We start from the raw sequence: 14063 nt of genomic DNA, 5'->3' as shown, positions 1-14063 counted from the left end.
GGCTGCAGCACACGTCCCCCTTCAGATAGGAGCAGGAAAGAGAGAAACTTCCGTTTCTCCCAGTCTTTGCAGTCGGGAGCAGCTGACAGGTTCCTGGTTCCTGTACTCACATGAGATCCAGAGGTGGGCATGTTGATGATGTTCATGTCCTGATACCCATCACACTGCTGTCGGCACCACTGCTGTAGGGCTTTGATCGCTGCCATCTCGGGGGAGAAGAATGAGGCAAGCAAACGCCTCTCTTACATATTTGTCCCCTGCAAAGAGATTTCAGTAGGAAACTCCAGCATGTCTAAATGCTTCCAGCAGGGCTAAGTCAGACCTGGGAAAGCTCCCGAAGATCCGTTCAGAGATCTAAACCCAGCCAGTTAGGAGTCAACTGGGAAATATTACAGCTCGGGCTCTGCCACAGAGACCGACAGTGGGTGCAAGGGACCAGAGAGAGGGGGGGAAAGGGGGTCCAGGGATGATAGGGGGAGGGGTTCCAGGGCTAAGAGGGGGGTGGGGGTCCAGGGATGAGAGGGGGAGGGGTTCAGGGACGAGCGATGGGGGAGGGGGTTCTGAGAACAGAGAGGGGGTCCTGAGACCAGAGAGGTGGGGGTGGAAGGGGGGTCCAGAGACCATAAAGGGGGGGAGGGGATCCAGGGCGAGGGGGCACACACTCACTCTCTGTCTCTCACATATACTCTCTCTGACACACTCTCTGTCTATCACACTATCTTTCTGTCACACACACACAGTCTCTGTCTCTCTCTCTCTCTCTGTCTCTCACACACTCTCACATACTCTCTCTCACACAAACACACACACTCTGTCTCTCTCATTTTCTCTCTGACACACACACTCCATCTCTCTCACATACACACTCTCTCTCAAATATACACACTCCGAGGAAAACCTTGCTAGCGCCCATTTCATTTGTGTCAGAAACGGGCCTTTTTTACTAGTAGTTTATAGAATATGCACATCCCTTTGCATCTCTTTTGTGGTGTTATTGGGGTACCTGGCACTTAGTATAAATTCTGAAAGAAATGGGTCCCAAACAAGACTAAAATTAGTAAGTCTGGCATCAGGTGCAAATGTATGCCCCTTATTTTTAGATCCAAGCCCACTGTGCCAAACATAATAGATGGAACTAACTCGACACCCAAATATTATTTTTAAAAACAGGGTATTATTTTATTTACAATAGCAGCAAGTAACATAAGGAAGATAGGAATAAAGACAAAGGCAATCCCATTACAGAAATAGCTTGTAGTAAACACACCTAAATCCCTAACTAGACTCTGACATGTAAAGAGTCACTCTAACCAACAGAGCACATACAACCTGATGCAGTGCTTCAGATATCAGCTTGTCCCTCAGATGTCATCTGGTCCAATACAGGGCTGCTCCTCAAGGCAGATGTTGACACAGCAGCCTCTATCTCTGATAAGAGCTCCCTTTTAATAGAGAAATCTGAAGCTTATCTTTACTGCTGATATACTTTCTGTCCTTGGAGTAACATAAGCAAGTACATGTTGACCAGACACAGTGTCTGCAAGAGTTCTGCATTGAGGTCAGTTCTGATAATATATTTTTGTAGCGCCAGATATGATGGTACACTAGGGGTGGGAAGTACCACCGGGCTGCTGCAGTAGCCCGATGGTACTTCCTGTTTAGCGAGTGGTAAGCCCATGTTGGGCTTCCATTATGGCCAAAAATCGGGGACGACCATCTCTAAGGTTGACCTAAATTTTGCGATTTGGGCCTCCCTGACCATATTATCGAAACGAAATATGGATGCCCATCTTGTTTCAATAATACGGGTTTCCCCGCCCCTTCGCCGGGATGTCCTGCGAGGACGTCCTCAGAAAAACTTGGGTGCCCCTTTCGATTATGCCCCTCTGTGTCAACTCTGAAAGAAATCATTTCTCAGGCTGTTAACTCACTTAAATCTACTATATGAAAAAGAATTCCCATAATAATTCCCATTCCCAGTGATCATGTCAATACTCCTAAGACAAAACAATTCACAATCTAGCAGCTTTCAATGATTAATAACAGTTCTAGACTTAGGTTTTCTAATATTGGTAATTCGAATCTCTATAGATCCATGTTCAGTCAATTGACCATTAAAAATGCCATTAAAAGGGTCAAACATTAAAATGAGAAGGGGGGAATCTAGATACACTGCTTTTACAAACAGTGCAGCATTTTATCCATGATTTCAACACAGTTTCTCCATTTGGACTGAATCAACAGATAGATTTTTCAGTATTTCTGTGATGATGCTGCACTGTTGTTTTTTGATGATGCCCATTCCTCCCAGTTGTTATTCTCTTTTATATCTTTGTATAATCTTAGCTGTTTTTTGTTAAATACAGTTTTGCTGCTTTTAGATGGCTTTTGTCCTTTTTTTAACATTGGATGAGTGTTTAATATTACTATTGGGCATTGAACAACCAATAAATTAACTATTTTTCTATATAAGATCTGCTTCTTCTTTTCTATGTTAGATCTAGTGGACCGGTTGCCTTCTTGTTTCCTTATAGGGGTGATCAGTGCCATTTTGAATTTGGGACAGGAGCAGACATGGATTACTCAAACCCTGGGCCACTAGATTACCTGGAAGACCTGGGTAAATTTCAAGGGAGTCGGGATGGAGAGGGTCAGGCCCCATGCTAGAGGTGGGGTTTATGCTCAGGAGTTGGGGCTATATGCCTTGGAGGGGATTGGACTGGAGAACTGATGTGATGTGGGGGTGTGTGGGGGGATCAAGCCAGGAATGTATATGCTATTGGAGGAAAGGGGATTAGACCAGGGAGGAGAGGTCAGAGGGTGCACCATTACTACAGTTCCTTTTATTTGGGGGGGGGGGGGGAGGTGAAGCAGTATGTCATATGTTTTTTCAGAGAGTGCAGGTACTTCTGCAATACTATCAGGCTCATTTTCGAAAGAGATGGACGTCCAAAAAGTGACATAAATCAGCACTTGAACGTCCATCTCTCAGAGACGTCCAAATCAGTATAATCGAAACCCAATTTTGGACGTCTCTATTGGAAATCCGTCGCAAGGATGTCTAAATCTCAAGAGGGTGTATCGGAGGCATGGTGGAGGTGGGACTTGGGCGTTACTAAGACTTGGACGTCTTTGAGCCATAATGGATAAAAGCAAAGATGTCCATGACTAAAACTTGGACGTTTTCGCCCAGACCTGTTTTTATTACGAATAAAGCACAAAAAGGTAGCCGAAATGACCAGATGACCACTGGAGGGAATCGGGGATGACCTCCTGTTACTCCCCCAGTGGTCACTAACCCCATCCCACCCTCAAAATACATGATTAAAAATATTACTTGCCAGCCTCTATGCCAGCCTCAGATGTCATTCTCAGGTCCATGACAGTGCATGCAGGCCCCTGGAGTAGTTTCGTAGTAGGTGCAGTGCACTTCAGACAGGTGGACCCAGGCCCATACCCCCCTACCCTCCTACCTGTTACATTTGTGGAGGAAACAGCGAGCCCTCCAAACCCCACCAGAAACCCTCTGTATCCACATATAGGTTCCCCTTCACCTGTAAGAGCTATGGTAGTGGTGTACAGTTGGGGGTAGTGGGTTTGGGGGGGGGGGGTTGGGGGCTCAGCACACAAGATAAGGGAGCTGTGTACCTGGGAGCATTTTATGAAGTTCACTGCAGTGCCCCCTAGAGTGCCCGATTGCTTTCCTGGCATGTCAGGGGGACCAGTGTACTACAAATGCTGGCTCCTCCCACATCCAAATGACTTGCATTTGGACGTTTTAGACTTGGACGTCTTTGATTTTGAAAATCGCCGAAAATCAAAGGCATCCAAATCCAGGGACGTCCAAATCTAAGGACATCCGTGGTATTTTCAAAACCAAAGATGGACGTTCATCTTTTTTTGAAAATGACCTTCTCCCCGCCTCCAAATTTGGACATTTTACAAAGACGTCCAAATTCCAACTTAGACGTTTCTTTCGAAAATGCCCCTCTATGTCTCCTCAGTGCGTTAGTTTTATGCTTATACTTTTCAACCAGCTTGCTTTTTGATTTCTCAGATAAGTGTTCTCAGAATGAATTATCCAGATATGAATTTCATCTGTTACATGAGCAAGATCAGGGTCATAGGAAATCATATTAATGTGGTGATCCATTTTTAACAATGGGTGAACATATATTGAAGACAGGTAGCAATTATATAATATATATTCATAGTTTGATGATAAGAACATACAGTGGTGGAAATAAGTATTTGATCCCTTGCTGATTTTGTAAGTTTGCCCACTGACAAAGACATGAGCAGCCCATAATTGAAGGGTAGGTTATTGGTAACAGTGAGAGATAGCACATCACAAATTAAATCCGGAAAATCACATTGTGGAAAGTATATGAATTTATTTGCATTCTGCAGAGGGAAATAAGTATTTGATCCCCCACCAACCAGTAAGAGATCTGGCCCCTACAGACCAGGTAGATGCTCCAAATCAACTCGTTACCTGCATGACAGACAGCTGTCGGCAATGGTCACCTGTATGAAAGACACCTGTCCACAGACTCAGTGAATCAGTCAGACTCTAACATCTACAAAATGGCCAAGAGCAAGGAGCTGTCTAAGGATGTCAGGGACAAGATCATACACCTGCACAAGGCTGGAATGGGCTACAAAACCATCAGTAAGACGCTGGGCGAGAAGGAGACAACTGTTGGTGCCATAGTAAGAAAATGGAAGAAGTACAAAATGACTGTCAATCGACAAAGATCTGGGGCTCCACGCAAAATCTCACCTCGTGGGGTATCCTTGATCATGAGGAAGGTTAGAAATCAGCCTACAACTACAAGGGGGGAACTTGTCAATGATCTCAAGGCAGCTGGGACCACTGTCACCACGAAAACCATTGGTAACACATTACGACATAACGGATTGCAATCCTGCAGTGCCCGCAAGGTCCCCCTGCTCTGGAAGGCACATGTGACGGCCCGTCTGAAGTTTGCCAGTGAACACCTGGATGATGCCGAGAGTGATTGGGAGAAGGTGCTGTGGTCAGATGAGACAAAAATTGAGCTCTTTGGCATGAACTCAACTCGCCGTGTTTGGAGGAAGAGAAATGCTGCCTATGACCCAAAGAACACCGTCCCCACTGTCAAGCATGGAGGTGGAAATGTAATGTTTTGGGGGTGTTTCTCTGCTAAGGGCACAGGACTACTTCACCGCATCAATGGGAGAATGGATGGGGCCATGTACCGTACAATTCTGAGTGACAACCTCCTTCCCTCCGCCAGGGCCTTAAAAATGGGTCGTGGCTGGGTCTTCCAGCACGACAATGACCCAAAACATACAGCCAAGGCAACAAAGGAGTGGCTCAGGAAGAAGCACATTAGGGTCATGGAGTGGCCTAGCCAGTCACCAGACCTTAATCCCATTGAAAACTTATGGAGGGAGCTGAAGCTGCGAGTTGCCAAGCGACAGCCCAGAACTCTTAATGATTTAGAGATGATCTGCAAAGAGGAGTGGACCAAAATTCCTCCTGACATGTGTGCAAACCTCATCATCAACTACAGAAGACGTCTGACCGCTGTGCTTGCCAACAAGGGTTTTGCCACCAAGTATTAGGTCTTGTTTGCCAGAGGGATTAAATACTTATTTCCCTCTGCAGAATGCAAATAAATTCATATACTTTCCACAATGTGATTTTCCGGATTTAATTTGTGATGTGCTTTCTCTCACTGTTACCAATAACCTACCCTTCAATTATGGGCTGCTCATGTCTTTGTCAGTGGGCAAACTTACAAAATCAGCAAGGGATCAAATACTTATTTCCACCACTGTAAGAGTAGCCATACTGAGTCAGACCAATGGTCCATGTAGCCCAGTATCCTGTTTCCAAAACTGGCCAAGACAGATCACAAGTACCTGGCAGAAATCCAATTAGAAGCAACATTCCATGTTACCAATCCTGGGGCAAGCAGTTGCTTCCCCATGTCTGTCTCAATAGCAGACTATGGACTTTTCCTCCATGAACTTGTCTAAACCTTTTTTAAACCCAGATACAGATACAACGCTTAACAACAATTCATTTAAAAATGTACTGCCTCGTTAAGGTAGAATTGGAGATGATGGTTAAAAGTGTGAATAAAATTTTAGGTAATTTTTTCTGACCTCAATTCGATCACACATGTTGTACATGGATCACAGATTTACCAGTTCACAGGAATCCTCATTAAAGCGTTCTTTTACTAAGCTGCACGTGCTAAGATCATTTTTTACCGCAACCAGAAAATGACCAATTTTCCATTTTCCCTCAATTAATGGCACTGCACTAATGTAAGTGGTAAGGGCTCATGTGCTAATCCCACGCTAATCAGAGAGCACATGGTAATATGGCTGCACTAACTTATTTGCACTATCATGCCCACTCTCTGCCCCCCAGACATGCCCCCTCTGAGGAAAATTTAGGATTTTTTTTAGCACTTGGTTTGTGTTGCACATTGGGATATTACCACAAAAAGCCTCAGCGCATCCTGTGCTAACCCTTTTGAGCTATGGTAAACCCTTAAATATGTCTGCTCTGGTTCCTAAATTGTTAATTGAAGAAATCTACATCTGACAGGTACCTTCTAAAGCTCATTAGACTTCTTTTTCAAACCTGCAATCTTCTTGCAGGCTCATCAAATGAGCTCCAACTTTTTCTTTTGTTTGCTTGCACTTCTGTAAGCTGGTGTAGCCTCACATTTTCTGATTGCAAAGGTAAACAAAAACATAACCTTCATGGTTGGGAGAGTCCATCTTTTTAGTAAGCATTCTAGAGAGTGTAAAGGTTTCTAACGCCTACATTTATCAAAATAATGGGTGCCTTTGTGAAATATATTTTAAGAAGTCACCACATCAGCATAACAAAGAAAGGCATTGGAGAGGTTTGAATTCTTATACTCACATAGGAGAACAAATGTTCAAAGAGAAGGTGAGACCTTAACAATAGACTTCTCAAGATTAATAGTTCTTTCCATTTTTGCAACTCGTGAAAGGGAAGTGAGGAAATTGCAATAGAGAAATAAGAAATGATGGGAATTTCAGATGTTGGCTGGCAGATAGAGAGACTGGGGCAATAAAGTAATTTATATAGCTAAGCAAGTTAAAAAAAAAAACCCAGGTAGCTACATTTTAGATTAAAAGAACATCAAAAATCCCATTTAATGAATACACACCACCACAATAAGATCTGGTTAAACACATTTGCAAAAGCAAAAGACCAGAATATTTCCTCATGAGACACAGATAAACAACTGAAAATATCTTGATACTACACTGGAGACCATACACTAAGGAGTCCTTTAACTAAGCTGCACTAACAAGTGGCCTTAGCGTGCCCTTGAGTAGGTCTTTCCTGTTTTCTAAAGCCATTTTCAGCATAGCTGGAAAGTGGCCAGTTTTCCATTTTCCAAAGTAATGGTCATGCGCAAATTTTGCCATTAGCACATGGTCATTAAAAAAGATTAGTGCATGAGCCGATACCACCACGTTTTTTTGTAGATGGTAAGGGCTGACGTGCTAATCATGCGCTAATCAGTTATTGTGCGGGAATGCAGATGCGCTGATTAGTACATAAGCTCCTGCTCTCTGTCTCTGTGGGTGCAGTGGGTGCCGAGTACCTCTAATATAGAGCAAGCTCCTTAATTGTGTCCAGGGAGGTAAAACTGTTGTGTTTAGCACCCCCAATCATTCTGAAAGGCTGGCACCTATGCTTTGGACCTTGGAGGTAGTCCTCTGATCTCCCATACACCTTCCATCCACCCCACTGCCAACAAAGCCCGACTTGGCTTGGAGCGGGCACTAGAACTGCAGCAGTAGCACTGGATTAGGATCAGGAACTGAGAGGAAAATGTCATAGCCTGCTGCTCTTTCCCTGCCTCCAGCTGCTGTCTGACTCATTGTGCTCACAGCTGCAGGAGGTGGAGAGGCATTAGCAACTGATCAGAAGCACTTCTTTGCACCATGGTACTAGGAAGTGAGATGAGATGATCAGAGAAAACAAGTACAGAGGGAAAGAAAGACAGAGGGGCACCAAGAGGATAAAGAATGACAAAAAAAAAAGAAGTAGTGAAGAAGAAAGGGATGTGTGAGAAAGAAGAATAAGACTTAAGGGTGATGATATCTGTTGATCCTTTTTTTTATTGAAATTGAATAAAAATTACTAGAAAACAAATAAGAAAAAAATCAAAAAGTTACATAAGTAACAAAGTAACGGTATCATCACATTACGTAGATTCCAGCCCAATCTTTCAGGAAAAAATATCATAAACGAAAACTTCCTACAGATTGGAGAAAAGAATTTTTAGATCCCTAATAGTGGAGGAGTAGCCTAGTGGTTAGTGCAGTGGACTCTGATCTTGGGGAACTGGGTTCAATTCCCACTGCAGCTCCTTGTGACTCTGGGCAAGTCACTTAACCCTCCATTGTCCCAGGTACAAATAAGTAAACTATCTGGTGAATTCAAATGATCAAAATCCCCCTCTTGATTAACCTGTTTAACAGCCCTAGGAAGGTATTATACATTTTTAACATCCAGAACTTCAATAGATATTTGTAGCACATTCTTCACATACATTTTGAACTGTTCCAATGAAGACAAATAATAAGTCAAAGGAAAATTTAACAAGCACAAATTACATGCTCTGGAGGCATTTTCATTAGCTTGCATTCTCAGAGAGATTAACAAATTATCCATAGCAGCAGCAGCTGCGGCAGATTGACAAAACTTAACCTCAGACTCCATTGTATCCAAAATCATAGCTACTTGAGAAATTTTTGAGTCCTGGTCTTTAAATTTTGCATCTTCAGTAAATTTACTAAAAAGTAAAAGACTGTCTTTTAATTTCCTGTCCATACTGGCAGTAGCATGATAGACATCTTTCAATGATATTTCACCAGTCTTAGAAGGTGCACTCAATGATTTGTAGGTAAATGAAACACTGAACAGTACCTTTCCTGTAGTTAGTCCTAATGCATCCACTAGAACCATGCTCTCGCAACCCGGAGTGCTCATAGGCTCTTCTCTCAAAGCAGGTTGTGGAGGAGGGGTAGGACTCTAGAAGAATGGGAAACATCCAAAAATGGAGAAGTGGTCACATTTGGAGGTAGTGCCAACATACTAGATGGTTGTAAGTGTAACTCCATAGGTCCTTGACAACAGTAACCCAAGGACCAACTTCTTACCTCCTTTTTACTTCCCCATTAGAACGCAGCTGCTTGCCTTGCTCCTTGTTCCTCAGTTGCTCCGAAGGGGCTTCAAAGTGGCAGGACCTGCCCCTTTGATCATGCCCGTTTGGGCACATGCCTAGGGTTACCATATTTGTGAAGACAAAAAAGAGGACAGACAAAATAAAAATGGTTGATTCCTTTGCTAAAGAAATATTTAATCGTAGCCTTTAGTTAATGAACACACATCAAACAGTGACTTACATACAGTAGACAATCTACTTTTCAAGAACTTCTGGATTTGAGTTTGATTGAGTCTGAACCCAAGGGTACTTATCAGAAGAGCACATATCCCTCAACAACTTTGGTTGGCTTCTGAGATATATGTGAAAGTCTTTGCATGACATATGCTTAAAGTTGTGCTGCACAAACAAAGTTTATTTGACAGATTCAACCAGCAGGGGAACAAAAAGGGGATCAGCAATGCCTTTCTCTCTCTTTAGCACCCCCATTGACTAATAGGCCAGAGATGGTTTGTCTCATTATGTGGGTAGGTGTGTTGGTCATAGGCACATAAGAGAAAAAGAGGACATTTCCCTAAAAATTAAAAGTCCTGGAGGACATATCTGAAGAAATCCAAAAAGAGGACATGTCCTCTTAAAAGAGGACATATAGAGGGGCATAATCGAATGCGAACGCCTATCTCCATGGGCATCTATTTCCGAAAACGGGTACATCAAGAGATGGGGCAGACTGCATTTTTGAAAAAATGGACGTTTTTCAGCTGGGCGTTTGTTTTTTTAGCGATAATGGAAACTAAAAACTCCCAGCTCAAAAATGTCCTAATCTGAGCCATTTGGTCATGGGAGGGGCCAGGATTCGTAGTACACTGGCCCCCCTGATATGCCAGGACACCAACTGGGCACCCTAGAGGTCAGTGTGGTGGACTTCAGAAAAAGCTCCCACATGCATAGCTCCCTTACCATGGGTGCTGAGCACCCAACCCCCCTCCCCCAAAACCCACTACCCACAAATGTACAACACTACCATAGCTCTTAGGGGTGAAGGGGGCACCTACATGTGGGTACAGTGGGTTTTGGAGACCTACCATTTACCAGCACAAGTGTTACAGGTGGGGGGGATGGGCCTGGGTCTACCAGGCTGAAGTGCACTGCAGTACCCACTAAAAGTGCTCCAGGGACCTGCATACATGCAGGCCTCTAGGACTTGTTGCTGCTATATAACCTTGGCACACCAGTTGACACCTGAAGACTAATCTCTCTGAAAACGTCCTTTATTGGAATAAGCACGCTTACTCACAGTTAACAGCAGATCAGAGGCTGTGCCCCACTGGCAACGAGTCTCCCTGGTACTGAGATGAGCAGTAGGTCAGAGCTGGCAGAATGCTGTATAATGCCCTCTCAGCCACATTCAAGGTAAGAACTAAGTTCTGTAACGTGGCTAACATGTGAAAGGGATCTAAAACTGGCTTACAAAAATGGCCACTACCTCATGGACTACCGGAAACAAAACAGGGCACACTCTGACCCAGTAAGCAGGGGGAAAAGCACCATGGGAGTAGAGCCTACCAACTACCAACATCGTGAGCATTTGCCACAAGCTAGTGGAATCACGGAGCCCAATACCCTACACCCACATAACAGAAAAGGTGTCACACTAACCCGAGAGCCACATCAGAACCAGGGAAAGGCTGTCACAGGATAGAACACATTCTGCTGTCATGGAGGTGGATATGGCATTTGAGGCTGGCATAGAGGCTGGAAAAAAGGTTTTTAAAGTGATTTTTTTTTGGTGGGAGGGGGTTAGTGACCACTGGGGGAGTCCGGGGAGGTCATCCCCAATTCCCTCCAGTGGTCATCTGGGCAGTTGGGGCACTTTTTTGGGACTTGTTCGTGAAAAAAAAGGGTCCACAAAAAGTGACCCAAAATCGCGGTAAAAACGCCTTTTTTTTCGATTATCAGCTAAAGACGCCCATCTCTCCTCGGCCGATAACCACGCTCCAGTTCCACCTTCACCATGCCTCCTACACGCCCCTGTCAACTTTACCCGTTTCCGCAATGGATTGCAGTTGGAAACGCCCAAAATCGGCTTTCGATTATACCGATTTGGGCGCCCATGGGAGAAAGACGCCCATCTCCCAATTTGGGTAGCAATATATGCGTTTTTCTCTTTCGATTATAAGCAGGATGGTAATCCTACACATGCCTATGGCTATGCGCCATGTGTGTGTCCCCCAGTAAGGACAGCTTTTGAGATGGAAAGAAGGGGGCTTGCAGCTGCATCACTGGCACCCCTAGGTGCCCACTTTACTGTCTGCAGGTTAATTCACTGGTATCTCCTAGCTGACTCTCAGAGTGTCCCACAGTGAGGGCAGTCTTTTGAGATGGAAAGAAGGGGGCTTGCACTAGTGTCACAGGAAGGCCTAGGTGTCCGCTCCACTGCTTGCAGGATAATAAATAAATAAATAATCCACTGGTACCTCCCAGATAACTCTCTGATATCTGATGATCTTAAGGTGGTCAAGCAGGTAAAATACAGCAGGTGATGGCAACAGCCACAGCAATGCTTGAATTTATAGGGAGAGGGATGGTCAGCAGTAAAAATGAGGCGACAGTGCCTCTGTATAAACCTCTGGTGAGGCCCCATTTAGAATACTATGTACAATTCTGGAGACTGCACCAATAAGACATAAACAGAATGGAGTTGGCTCAGAGGGCTGCTACTAAAATGGTCAGTGGTCTTCATCAAAATGCATATGGGGATAGACTTAAAGAGCTCAATATATATATGTTGGAAGAAAAGCAGGAGAGGGGAGATATAATAGAGACTTTAAATATCTCCATGGCATAAATTTGTAGGAGGTGAGTCTTTTTCAATCATAAGCATTACAAGCCAGAATCAGGCCCTGTGTGATATGCCCCCTAGCCTGATTTCAGCAGATTCTCCCCCTACAACTTCCCAGTAACTCCTCAGCCTGAACCCAGCACTCTCTTATCCTCTCTTTCCCAGCCTGATCTCAGCACACGCTTTTCCACCTTTCCGGCACTCTCTTCTCAGCCTGACCCCAGCACTCTCTCATCCCCTATATCTATATTTATATCTGTCTGTGTATCTTGCTTTACACACACATACTGGTATCTATATTTTTTAAATAAGATTGGCCAGTATAGTCAGAGCTTGTAGGGATAGGGTGGGGATGGGGGTCAAAGCTTGTGGGGATGGGTTCAATGCTTGTAGGAATGGGACAAACTGTGTCTCCACGTCATTCTCTATCCATATAATGTGCTTTGAGGGCCATGCATAGAATCTTAAAAGTTATCCTAGGATTAATGGGCAACCAGTGCTGTTCCCAGAACAAAGGGGTTATGTGATTTGTTTTCTAGAGTTAGTGATCAGCTTTACAGCCATGTTTCGTACTGTCCGCAGATGTTTAAGTCTGATACCTGAAGTCCAATTAGTAATGCATTACAGTAGTCCAGCTGACTGATAATAAAAGAATGTACTAGGATGGGAAAGTGCTGATTTTGAGAATAAGTTCCTTATCGAACAAATCAACTTTAGTTTATAATAACATGGTTGAACCAAACCAGATATGTGATGTTGGAAGTCCAGAAGTTGGTCAAGTATGACCCTAAAACTTTCATTGTTGGGTTAAAAACAATTTCAGTATGAACCATTCTGATTGGTGCATGTAATTCAGGGGTCTCATTCTGCAAGAAAAGCATACCATGCGATTTCTCAGGATTACGTTTAAGTTTGCTAGTAGTCAGCCAGAAAGCAATCTGATCAAGTTTGTTGTTCAGAGATTGTATGTCCTGTAGGGAACCTGTATTTAAGCTACTGAAAATTTGTATGTCATCGGCATAGATATATGATGTTAAGTTGAGTGATTGAATCAGACTAACCAGTGGGGGCCAGATAGATATTACATAAGAGTAGAGTGAGTAAAGAGTCTTGTGAAACCCCAGAAGATAGAGGAAAAGACTTGGACTTATTCCATAGAACAGTACAAGTTCTACCAGTAGGTTTTTTTTTTAGTTACATTTGTACCCTGCACTTTCCTACTCATGGCAGGCTCAATGTGGCTTACATGGGGCAATTGAGGGTTAAGTGACTTGCCCAGAGTCACAAGGAGCTGCCTGTGCCTGAAGTGGGAATCAAACTCAGTTCTTCAGGACCAAAGTCCACCACCCTAACCACTAGGCCACTTCTCCAATCTAATGCTACATCAGTGACACCAATATCATGCAAACAATGAAGGGGTTAGTCAGGCTCGACCAAATAAAAAGTTGCACTTAAATCAAGTTAAATCATTACCAGGTATCTTAGTGTCTGGAAGAAACATGGGATCCTAAGAAGTGGGGTATTTTTCAGCATCGTTTATAGAACTTAGTCCATTGTGTGGTATGGATCTCCACATTTAAATAGCAAGGTTTCTGAAATCACTATTTACATCTGTATGACTGATTGATATCAGCAAGTTGTAATGGGAAAATATGTATTATAAATATCCATTGTTTGCAGTCAGTCATACTACCCTGATAGCACCTGCTCACTGGATAAATATCCATTGTTTGGAAGTATTCATCAGGGTTCTGCGCTGTAGGTGATGTTTTTTACTTTATATCTCTCCCTAATATTTAGTCTGTGTATGGATTTAAATGAGCAGTATTGCATATACACAGACATCTAGAGTTTTTTTGCTAGTAGTTTCTTCAGTGAAAGAAACACTGAATTGGATGGCTGCATATGTCTTTAATTGAATTTTAGGCATTAACATATATAATACTGAGGTGATAGAGCTGGATAAAACCAGTATTGTAGGTTGCCCCAAATTGGTAGAATTTGGA

Source organism: Microcaecilia unicolor, chromosome 4 (genome assembly GCF_901765095.1).
Source record: "Microcaecilia unicolor chromosome 4, aMicUni1.1, whole genome shotgun sequence".
NCBI lineage: Eukaryota > Metazoa > Chordata > Amphibia > Gymnophiona > Siphonopidae > Microcaecilia > Microcaecilia unicolor.
Note: the sequence above shows the minus strand (reverse complement) of the source record.